The 10,960-nt window shown below is 37.9% G+C and overlaps 1 long non-coding RNA gene across 1 annotated transcript; it reads left to right on the forward strand.

The window, feature by feature from the left end:
• The first annotated feature begins 202 nt into the window (after positions 1-202).
• LOC127963292 (uncharacterized) lies at positions 203-4,810 on the forward strand. The gene is made up of 2 exons (XR_008154772.1): positions 203-2,597; positions 2,631-4,810. It is a non-coding gene; the product is annotated as an uncharacterized LOC127963292 (long non-coding RNA).
• Positions 4,811-10,960: the final 6,150 nt, after the last annotated feature.

Genomic DNA, 10,960 nt, shown 5'->3' on the forward strand with positions numbered 1-10,960 from the left:
TGATGTAAAAGTAATGACAATGACTGCAAAGAACTTTGAGAAACTGAGTTGCGAAAATAAAGTAAAAAATACAAATATAAAGATGTTTATTTTTAAAATGCATATAATTTCTGACAAGTTTTGTAAAATGATAGTATGATGAAATTAGGTTAAAAATGAATGAAAATGCATTGTTACGAGTCCTGAATCCCTCAGAGTTCGCTCTCTCTCTCATTCAAAGTATGCTAAAATGCCATTATCTGAGCCTGTGTTTAAGTGATAAGATATTTATAGTACAGCACAGTGTTTCAGTCAAATCATAGGCACTGAGATGCTAAAGGACATGATAAAAAGAGTTCAGATTTAATGCATTAAGAGGGCAATTGGTAGTTAAATGTTCAACTGCCCCCTGCATGTAAGAAATAAGAGATTATAAAAATAATGAATAACAATTTAGGAGCAATTGTTGATGAAACATGAGGTCTTTAAAATCATAATACAGACCCTGAGCTATAGATGTAATAATTTTGAATAGTTAAACAGTTGTATTGCTATTTGTTCTATGACCAGTAACTTATCTGTCTTATTTTTAGTCTCCACCATCATACAGGGCCTGATGGCTGCAGCTACAGAAGCAACAGAAAATTACAATGAATGGACGGGTGTGAAAAATAAATTGACTGAGTGATCTCAGCATGATAGTTTGGAGGTATCCAATTGATTTTAGGGATTAAATATTAGTCTGATTAACCCTTTTCCAATGTTTTAACACTAGTAGGTGCTGTAAATGGCTCTCATTGTTCTTGAGTGCACCTTTCCTAAGCTGCAGGAAATACTGGATTCTGGAAGAAGACTGTCGAGGATGTTGCAACGGGAAAGAGTGGTTACCAGTGTGCATGAGATGATTTCTCAATGACGGGTAAGATCCTCTTCTGGCCAATAGGGGACAACCTAAGGCAGGGGGTCACCGCCACTGGGCACCTGCCCTGAAGGGAGGTGTTTTATGTGAGATAGTAGTGGAGTTGAGCGGATGCTTGATAGGCCTAGAGCATCATTAAGAGGGGAACTGTAGGAAGTACAGCAATCTGCCTCAAAATGTGAGCTCCTCCAGACCTGATCACCAGCAACCGCATTCCTTGACTGATTGTTGTGACAAGCGTCCACAACTTGATGCAACTATGCCAGGGGATCACACCCTGAGGACAAGGAGCTTATTTATAAAGAGTTAATGGCAATGGGCTGTCAAGAACCATCTGAGACCATGTGATGACAGTCATTATTTTGAGACAAAATTTCTTATGAGGCTAAAATTATATTGAACTAATATGTCTATATCATAGTCTTTACTCATGCAGGTCATTAGGCATGGCATAAGATGATTACAAGATATGGTGGTGGCTAAAAATGAAGACTGCTTCTGCTTAATCAAGAGATGGTTTAGATAACAAAGGTTTTTTAAACAGTTTAAACTGAGATTTGAAATAAAGAAACTTTGACATTTTTAACCTATTTGAATGATTTAGGGTTATATGTTGTAATGAATTTGATATTATAGTCTAAGTTAAAGTTTGGCAAAAATTGTCAAAATAAATAAATAAATAAATAATATTTTGCACAGTAAGAGAGAGAGAGAGTGCTTGAGTGGAGGCAGGGATGGTGCTCTTCTTCTCTTATCGGCCTGCTAAGTCAGAGTAACCAAAAGAGAGCAATGATTTGAAGACCAAAACAACCAAGCTGATTTTACTCTAAATAAAAATCATTAATGAACAGGCAAACTTTGAGATTAGATAAGAGACTAGGTACAAACTAGGTAAAATGCACAGACAATGTTTAAGTTTAAATCCTTCTGATTTAATTCCAAAAGCAAACCTTAAATATGAGCTGTTAAAATATTAATGTGTTAAGTATGTGCATGCACAAGGATGGCTACTATAAATTTTTGGGGGACAATTCTGTTCCTGTTTTGTTTCAATTGAGTCACTAACCTCTGGAATGAGTGTTTTATCATTACAGATGTGTTGAGTGAAATTACTTTACAGAAGTCGATAATTCTGAGTGAAACTAATGAAAAGACAATGCCGAACATGGGACGAGCTTTAAGAGGATTGGCTATAACGCTGATTTAAATCACTCTCTGGATTAATATGTTAAAGAGTGTTTATATGATTGGATTTGTGAAATTTAAGTTTGCCGTCCAAAATGGGTTTAAAATCCATGCCTAAATTTAAATGAGGGTCTAAATTTTAACAAGTTAACACTTTGTTGTTTGAATGGTGAAGGTAAATATTTTAGACTTGACGGCAGAAAAACAGTGACAGATTGGCTACGTCACTAACCAAATTATCCAGAGAGCACCCTCACATAAAGAAGCCTGGTGGGAAAACAAAGGAGTGAATCCTGCTTGTGTAATATAGTGCAAAAGCTTTATGTAGTGGTTTATGTAGAACAGAGATAAGTTGAACAACAACGTGTGGATAGCCCCTTAATGGAGCAAATCCATAACAAGAGGTTTGAATTAATTGAAATAGCACAGCAAAAAAAAAAATAATAATAATAAATTTTGTTTGAACAAAACAATTGTAATAGGCTCTATGGAGCTGCTTATGAACACCTGTCAGGTCAAATCAAATTAATAGTGTGAACACTGACAGGGCTTTTTGATAATGTATACTGTTTCAATACAGATTTACAGAAACTGAGGATGTCTCTTTAATAAATATTTGGGCGTTTAGAACTAAGTAATAGTATTGTTCATTTAGTAATAGTATTGGGAAATCTGTGTGCTCTTTTTCAGTTTATAATAATTTTGAGTAAATAAATATCACTGCCAAATGACAAACATGAACGAGGGTTTTAAAGACATTGATCACGTAGCTGATGTGTAAGCATTTCTAACTGACAAAACAGTGAGAACTAAATTGACTTAATACGAGGTATTGAGGATTTGCTTCTGAATGTGTCATTAATATAGTCTGAGTACAGTAATATGGTATGATAATTGACAAGACTTACATTTAAAAAAAAAAAAAAAGGGTAATAATAAGGCAATGAGTATGGTTAACAGTAATGTCCTGGTATAAAATACATGCATGACAATAAGTGGATAGGTTAGTTGTATTTTTGAAGTTAGACACTTCGATACTTAAAATGTAATTTTGATCAAATGTTGTTAACAATGACAAGTTTGGGTTAATGGTTAATGTATGTTTAAACAGCATGTGAACTATGATGACTGCAAATGGATTCGTGGTGAAAGTAAAACTTAATAAAAGGGCTATTAAGTAATAAACTAGGAACTGCTCTAGGTTTTCGAGGAAATAATGATTATGATTATTTTTATTTTTATTTTTAAAGATGGCTCAATATTGATCTTACTTATTTTTGGTTTGTTTATTTTTGTGTTTTTAACTCCAAGTTTGGAATGAAAGGGTAAAATGGATAATCAATCTCTATAATTGTACCATTGATGGGGGAAATGATAGATTTTCATAAAATAAGGGTATCTTTACTGGGATTCAGGTTATAAGAAATGTCTATATTTGGTATCTGTGAGGTGACTGAGGGTCTGACATATGTCAGGAATGCAATAACAGTGGTTATTCATTTAGCCCGGCTTCCAGAGAATAATATATATACGTTTATTGTAATGAGTTTATTTTACTATATGACCAAATTAACTAAAATTCATCATAGTTGTATAAGACATGTTAAAAGAAAACAAATAAGACAAATATCCTTCTTAAGGGTTAATTTTTTTTTTGAATTGGTTATAGTGTATGCGTTTTTCTTTAATGATTTGTTAAATCTGGTTAATGAATATGCAAATTTAGTCTTAAGGCTGTTGGATAAATGTTTGGTTTTAGAGGGTAAGTGTGAAGTAGCTGTAGTAGGAAGAGAGGTATTTACAAAGATATGTTGATGAAAGTGAGGACACTTTTCCAGGTAGGGGGACACACAGAATGATTCACTGGAAAAGACATTATGTGAAGAAAGACTAGTGCAAGTGCCGATATTGTGGGATTAAGTAAGTAGATTAATGTATATGGGAAATAAGAATGTATATGGGAAGTATTTTGTACAAAATAATGTGTTTATTACTAGAAATGTCAGCCAGTACCAGAGATTTTAAGTATGCACATGTTTAAGTTGACCAACAGTCTGCATTCTTAGCATGCATCACAACTACACCTGACCTCATTTATTAGACCAGATGTGGGGTATTAGACCCCACACTGATCTAAAACGGGGGACTGAAGGAGTGGATGCCGAGTTGCCATATCCTTCATACCAGAGATGGGACCAAGTCCCCATGTCTGCTTCATACTGATATTATATTATATTATTACATGATTTCTTGTTTGACTATTAATCAAGTTATAGCAAGAGTGAAATGTGTAACCTTATGTGTGCTGTATTTCTTTTCCTCAAGATTAATGTCCACATATTATGTGTGTGTATCCAACCGTAATGATAAGACACTTGCCAGTGCTAGAAAGCCTTGAATTTTAGATAAGTTCTCTGTGTATGTGTGTTAGTATCTGTCTGTACAGGGAGAAGCTCAGACAGTCCCAGGACAAACAATCAATTGCCAGTGTCCAGCGTATCAGATCTACGTCTTTGGAGAGTTTTATCTAGGTTTTGGAACCAATCAGAATTTTGTTGACTCATGTATTGACGCAATTAGTATCCTCTGTCAGGGTATAACTGTGGTTGATTTTGTATTGTACTGGGGGCGGCCTGCGAACTCCTTCAAGAGTGTTGAAGCTGACTTCTGCTGATGAAATTGCAAACTATTTTCTTCAAGTAAAATTATTATTATTAATTGAACTCATCTCTGAGTCCTGGTCTTCATTGCGACATATCTGGTCCTTGGGTTTTTAACTGTAAATTCCCCTACAATATGTTAAAAATTCGAATTTAGTTTTTCAGCCCTACTCCACAGTGTTAAGTTTGTTCTGATTTTGTTTATTAAAAAACTAACTATCGACATGCAAACATAGTTTTTTGAGTGTATTATTATGACAGTGATTATAAGGTTGTGACCGGTACACATTTGCAAGGACATTAGAGCTTTTATTAAAATAAGCTTTAAGTTAATAAATGTGTATTAAATTATTCAGTTTCGTAGAGCTAAACATAAGCACAATCTGAAATATACAATCCAGCATAGAAAGCTTTTAATTTTATAATGTATGGGTAATTGTTTGTGCTGAATATCAAGGTTTTATCATGGTTTTGCATGAATAAAATTTAACAATTTCAGTTGTATGCATAGAAAATATATGCTGAGTGGTCTGCTATTAATTTGAGATACTCCAAAGTCTACTAGAGCAGAAATGTAAATATAAATACACTTTATTGATATGTTTATTAGTATTATTGATATTATTATTGATTAATATGCAATACATATAATGTTTATTTACAATATAATGTTTTACAATTTTTAGTTTCCATTTAATTATTCTTGGTCAGTTACCTAATTTATTGTTTATATATGTATCAATGGCATTCAGGACACTTATATTTTATAATATGAGGCACTTAATTGTTTTTGGTAAAGACGCTTTCATACTAATCCTAATCCTTATTAATCCAAAATGTTAAATATTATCAATTTAAAAGAAAATCACAAAAAAAACCTCAGTTTTAATGTTAATTTCATACAATTTCTTGTTCATACTTTATGCATAAATGATATATTTAAATGTATAATAAACTATTTTTAAATATATTAAACGATTGTTGATTTAAATAGTATTGTGTTCATATTTTAAAAGAACATTTTTTTTTTAGTTTAAACTACTCTGACTTCTATTAAATGTAGTTTTTTGTAGTTTACTATGGTATTGTAAAATACATGAATTATACATTAAATATTTTTCAGATTCTTTTTGAGTCACTCATTCTTGGTATACTATCATTTCTGGACACATCTTATAAAGCAGAAATGTACACAGACATTAGAAAAGCAAAAATATGTTTATTTGTATATACATACTTATATGAACTAAAACAAAACACAATCTTAAAGATATAATCATTGTTTCCTCGATTATTTTGGCTGTCCTCTCTTGACTTCCTCCATCTATTGTGACACAGTCTTCCCAGAAACCTTTGCACAAGTGGACACCCCTGAACTGGCCGTGGCCAAATTCTTTAGTCTTAGGCTGCCAACACTTTTGCCAAAGGAACTGCAGAGGTAATTTTCTTTTCCTAGCGGCCAAACCTTAAGCTGCAGCTGCTGCCTCTACCAGCTTCTTTTTTTTCCATGTGGTCCTGGGAACCCTCATCTGCTGTTGCAACTGGTACAGGTGCTCCCACAACAGGTATGGGTGTTGCAGGTGCTGCGGTAGCTGTATGTGCAGCAGCAGCAGCAGGTACAGACGCAGAGGTGGCAGAAGGGACTTGGGGTACTGGTGTCAAACCCAATTGTGGAAGCTGGCCCTCGAGAACACAGTGCTGCCTGTACGGAATTTTAAAACTCAAAGGATGAGTGACCATTCTGGATTGCTTCCAGTAGTTTTGGCAGTACCAGTGGGAGCTGTTCAGGGGCCACCAAAGGAGCAGTAAGAGGCTCAATGTCCTGCTGCAAGACCTCGCTCTCCTGACTCTTTATTCGGGCATTGTGCCTATATACAGAAAATACAAAAATAAGTATATGCGTGTAAAAATAATTATGAATATGAAAACAGAAGAAAACACATTAATAAACTATTAATTACTGAACCTGGGAGATGGAGCTGGTTTAGCTCAAACAGTTTTAATTTTGTCTGAGCAATGATTCCGGGCTGCCCAGGACTATATCTCGGATCATCCTGTAATCCCTTAGGATGGCAGCCCATCGGTTTACCCGGACTCCAGCGATGGTCTGACCGGCAGGGTAAATTCGGCAGAGACCCAGGCAGATGGCTTCCACTACTCTGCTTGTGCTGGGCCACTGAGCTGGTCCACCTTCACCAAGGAAGCATCTGCAAGGAGGATAGTACAGTTAATCAGACAATTTGACAGGTAGCAGTCAAACAAGTGGATAATATTGGTAACTAGACTAGTTATGATTATATCAAAGATACAAAGAACTTTCAAGAAAAGTTCAATGATAATAACTAAGTCTGAAAAAAAAAAAAAATCAATACCTCTTCAGACTTTCAGTTCCGGGTATCACATTGGTCTTTGAATGGCTGACCTTGAAGCGACCCTTCAGGACTCTGTCACGGTGGTGGGGGGGATAGATGAGAGTGCCCTTGTCATGATCTGACAGGTTGTTCCACAGCACGACAATCTCATCCACCTTACCCTGAGTGACAAACCCCTGAAGGCGCAGGTCAACCAGACTGTCGGCCAGCCTGATGACGTGGTCATAACCAGCTTGGCTGTCAGGTCCCACACTCTCCATCTGTACATGAAAAGAAATTAATAAACTGCTAGGTTGTCCATGTCAAATAAACTTACCATAATTAAAGGATTTTTCAGACAGCCATTCATTATTACTAAATAAACCCCAAATGAAATATCAACATCATCACACACACCATAAAGTCTCAGTGTACACAGTCTATGTGTAATAATTTACCTGGCTCTGAGTGGCCAAGGCAGGAGAGGAAGACTGCTGATGATGAGGACTGACCAGGAGGTTGTAGGTCCACTGTCTGTCCCTGAGGGGGCTGCAGGTCATTGCCCTCGATTTCCAAAAATTCAGTGGACTCAAGGCACAGATCCTCAAACCCCTCAATACTCTCCAGATCACCCTGTAGGTCTTCATCCCGAATCCCATCTGGAATGTCAGGATCTACACCTAAGTCCTCCTCAAACGCTCTTCTGGTTTGGGAATACAAACATTCCACACCAAAGAGCTCTCCTATAGAAATACAGAGTGCATCACGTAGATGTTTTGATAACACATTGGTGAAAAACAACTAAAGTAGAATGTCTAATTGAACATTAACTGTATATTCACTGGGGCTATTGTAATCCTGAGGCAATTTCAGACCCAGAAGCTGCTGGCTCAGTACATTACAGTACTGCAGCAGCTGGCCACCATAACAGATCTCCTCCCTGCTGGCACCTTCAACTGCAGCGACCCCACGTGCCTCGTTCCACTGCACCAGTGCTTCCAACAGGTACATTTGAAAATGCAATGCATTTGCACTTGTACCTAAATACAAATTCAGAAATGATCCTCCATGAAAAAAATTACATATAGAGTGCAAACACACAAATAAACAACAAACGCTATTTTTGAGCAATTCAAACCTGGTACAAAGCGACTCAAGTGCAGGTGGAATGACTCCAGGGATGTCGAGCCACGTGCACAGTGGTACACATGTAGAATGACCCCATCCTTGGTCACCTGTCCCGTCTTCCTGTACAGCTGTACACCTGGTGAGTCCTGTATAAACTGCATGTGGCACTGCTGGGTCTGCCAGATCTCCCACATCCTCTCCTGGTCAAGGAGCTTGATGCCCATGGTGCCCGTAGCCCCATCAAAGTCTATAAACAGCTTCTCAGTGAGCTGCTCAGTCTCCTGGGCCCCTCGAGTGCGGCGGCGGCAATGCTTTGCCAGTTCTTTAAGGGTGGGCTGGCCGCCTGTCGACCGCTTGGCCTCATTTAGCCTCTCCACATCCGAAGCATCCCATTCAAAGATGCAACCGGTGAGGCGTTTCATGAAGGGGCCATAAAGCGGGTGGCTGTCTGTGGTCACTCCTCTTGCAAATCTCCGCATGAAGTGCCACACGTCCAGCCTGACAAGCAGCTGGTCCAACTAACTAAACATTCCTCCACCTTTCCTTTCCCCGTGGCAGAGCAACAGTCACGGTCCACATAGAGGACTTGGGCAGGAGCTTCTCCAGCTCTCCAGTACCGCTCCACGAGCACATGGGAAGCTGACAGTCACCCTCTGCCTCAGTGAGGACACACATGAGGACCTGCTCAAACTCATTTCCCACATCTGTGATCCATACCGCAGCAGTCAGTTACTAAGTGACGTGAAATAGGATGAAAATAATTATCTTGGAAAGACCTGTCAGTTTACATTGATAAAATTATAATTTTGTAACAGACAAAAAAGAGTGATGTAGCCTACACCTATCTCTACTAATGGTGATGTTACCTTACCTTTTTAGTGGAATCCATTTTCAGGATGGTTCCATAGATAGAAGTCACCCTGGCCTTTAGTTCCGGCAGCCGTGTCAGTACGTCTTTGTCTAAACTGACAGCAGCCATCCCGGACAAGGCACAGGTACCATCTGAGGCAGCTGGGCAGCGAGACTGCTAGGGTCTGTGGCATAGTCTGGGAATTTCCCAATCATAGAGAGAAAAAGGGTTGTACCAAGCAAAAGATCAAAGGCAGGACAGGTCACACAGACACCTGCAAAGCTTTGCTGTCTGTCCACAACACCTTGCTGTTACCTCACAAAGTATAACTGTACAAAAAACATGCATATCTATCTATCTATTATGCTTTAAGTATGTATGCAGATAACATTATGGATTTATTTCAAAACAATAATTAGAAGCACAAACCTTACGAAGAAATGACCACAGCCCTGCAAAATATCACCATGGTTTTACTACAGTATCTACACACAACACAATAACCAATAAATTACTGATGCTTTACTACGGCATTGGTATTTTAAACATGATAGTTGTGGTAAAATTATGTTGTGGTTAAAATCAAATGTGGTAAATGAGTATGCATCACTTCACAGGTAAGGCGAACCACACAAAAATTAAGCAAAACTTAATTACCTTTTACCTCATCAATTTTAAATGAACGATTGTCAGCAAGTGATGATGATAATTATGAATCACCAATCGATTGCATTTTTTTTTAAAAAACACTGAAAGCTGCAGTAGGAAACTTTTAGAAAACGTTGACTTAGCCTGAAATTTTGAACAATCACAGCTTACAGGTCACTCCCCCTCGCTCTCTGCTGCGCTAGAGCCCTCCCTCCACAGCACACAGTTCTTAAGGGGGGGGGGGGGGGTGAAATGCTTGTTTTCACTCAATATCCTGTTAATCTTGAGTACCTATAGAGTAGTACTGCATCCTTCATAACTCCAAAAAGTCTTTAGTTTTATTATATTTATAAGAGAAAGATAGTCTGTACCTTTTTTCCCGGAAAAACACGAGCGGCTGGAGGCGTGACGTGTGGGCGGAGCTAAAGAATCACGAGCGCGAGTAGGCTTTTGCGTTGAGAGCATCTGTAACCTGTTACATTACCGTTAGGAAAAAAACATCATCCAAAACAAACGACTACAGTAGGACGTCTCTATGTGGTATGTATTGAAACTGTATATATTTGCTTAGCGGTTTTGGAAAAGTTCCACTTTGTCGTCTTTTTTTTTTTTTTTAAAGGTGTACATGTGGAAAGTGCAGTTTGATGACAACATCGCATGTTGTTTACTTGATGTGCTTACACGCCGATAGCTAAGTTAACAACACAGAGATATTTGAAGCAGTTTTACTCACCGCCTGCGGTTCCAACACACGATCGTGACCCTTTTTCATTGGGACTGCATTATCCATAAGAAATAAACGATATGCAAATCCAGCGTCAAACTGGGCCTTGTTTGTAAAACAAGCATCTTCGAAATGCAGGGAACAAACAAAAACACTTGCACAACTCTGTTGATGCTCTGTAAAAATAAACTCCATCCACTGGTCCCTTAATTGTTTTTTTTTTTTTTTGGTAATCTGTGCAGGGTTGTCTTGCCCTGGCAACCAAAAACACACTTCTTTTGTGACATTTCGCTCTCACTCTGATCAGTGAATGTCTCTGCTCTGCTCTACGAGAGCGCGCGCTCTTCCGGGAGAAGTGCCCTCAGGACCCATATAAGGAAATTCCGCTCCATCTAACATCACACAGACCCATACTCGAAAAAAACTTTCAGAAAACTTGTGACAAACCGGAAGGAGTATTTTTGGAACAAAAATACATCTTCAAACGTACAACTTGTCCATGTTTAGCATGGGAAT

Source organism: Carassius gibelio, chromosome B8 (genome assembly GCF_023724105.1).
Source record: "Carassius gibelio isolate Cgi1373 ecotype wild population from Czech Republic chromosome B8, carGib1.2-hapl.c, whole genome shotgun sequence".
Classification (NCBI taxonomy): Eukaryota; Metazoa; Chordata; class Actinopteri; order Cypriniformes; family Cyprinidae; genus Carassius; species Carassius gibelio.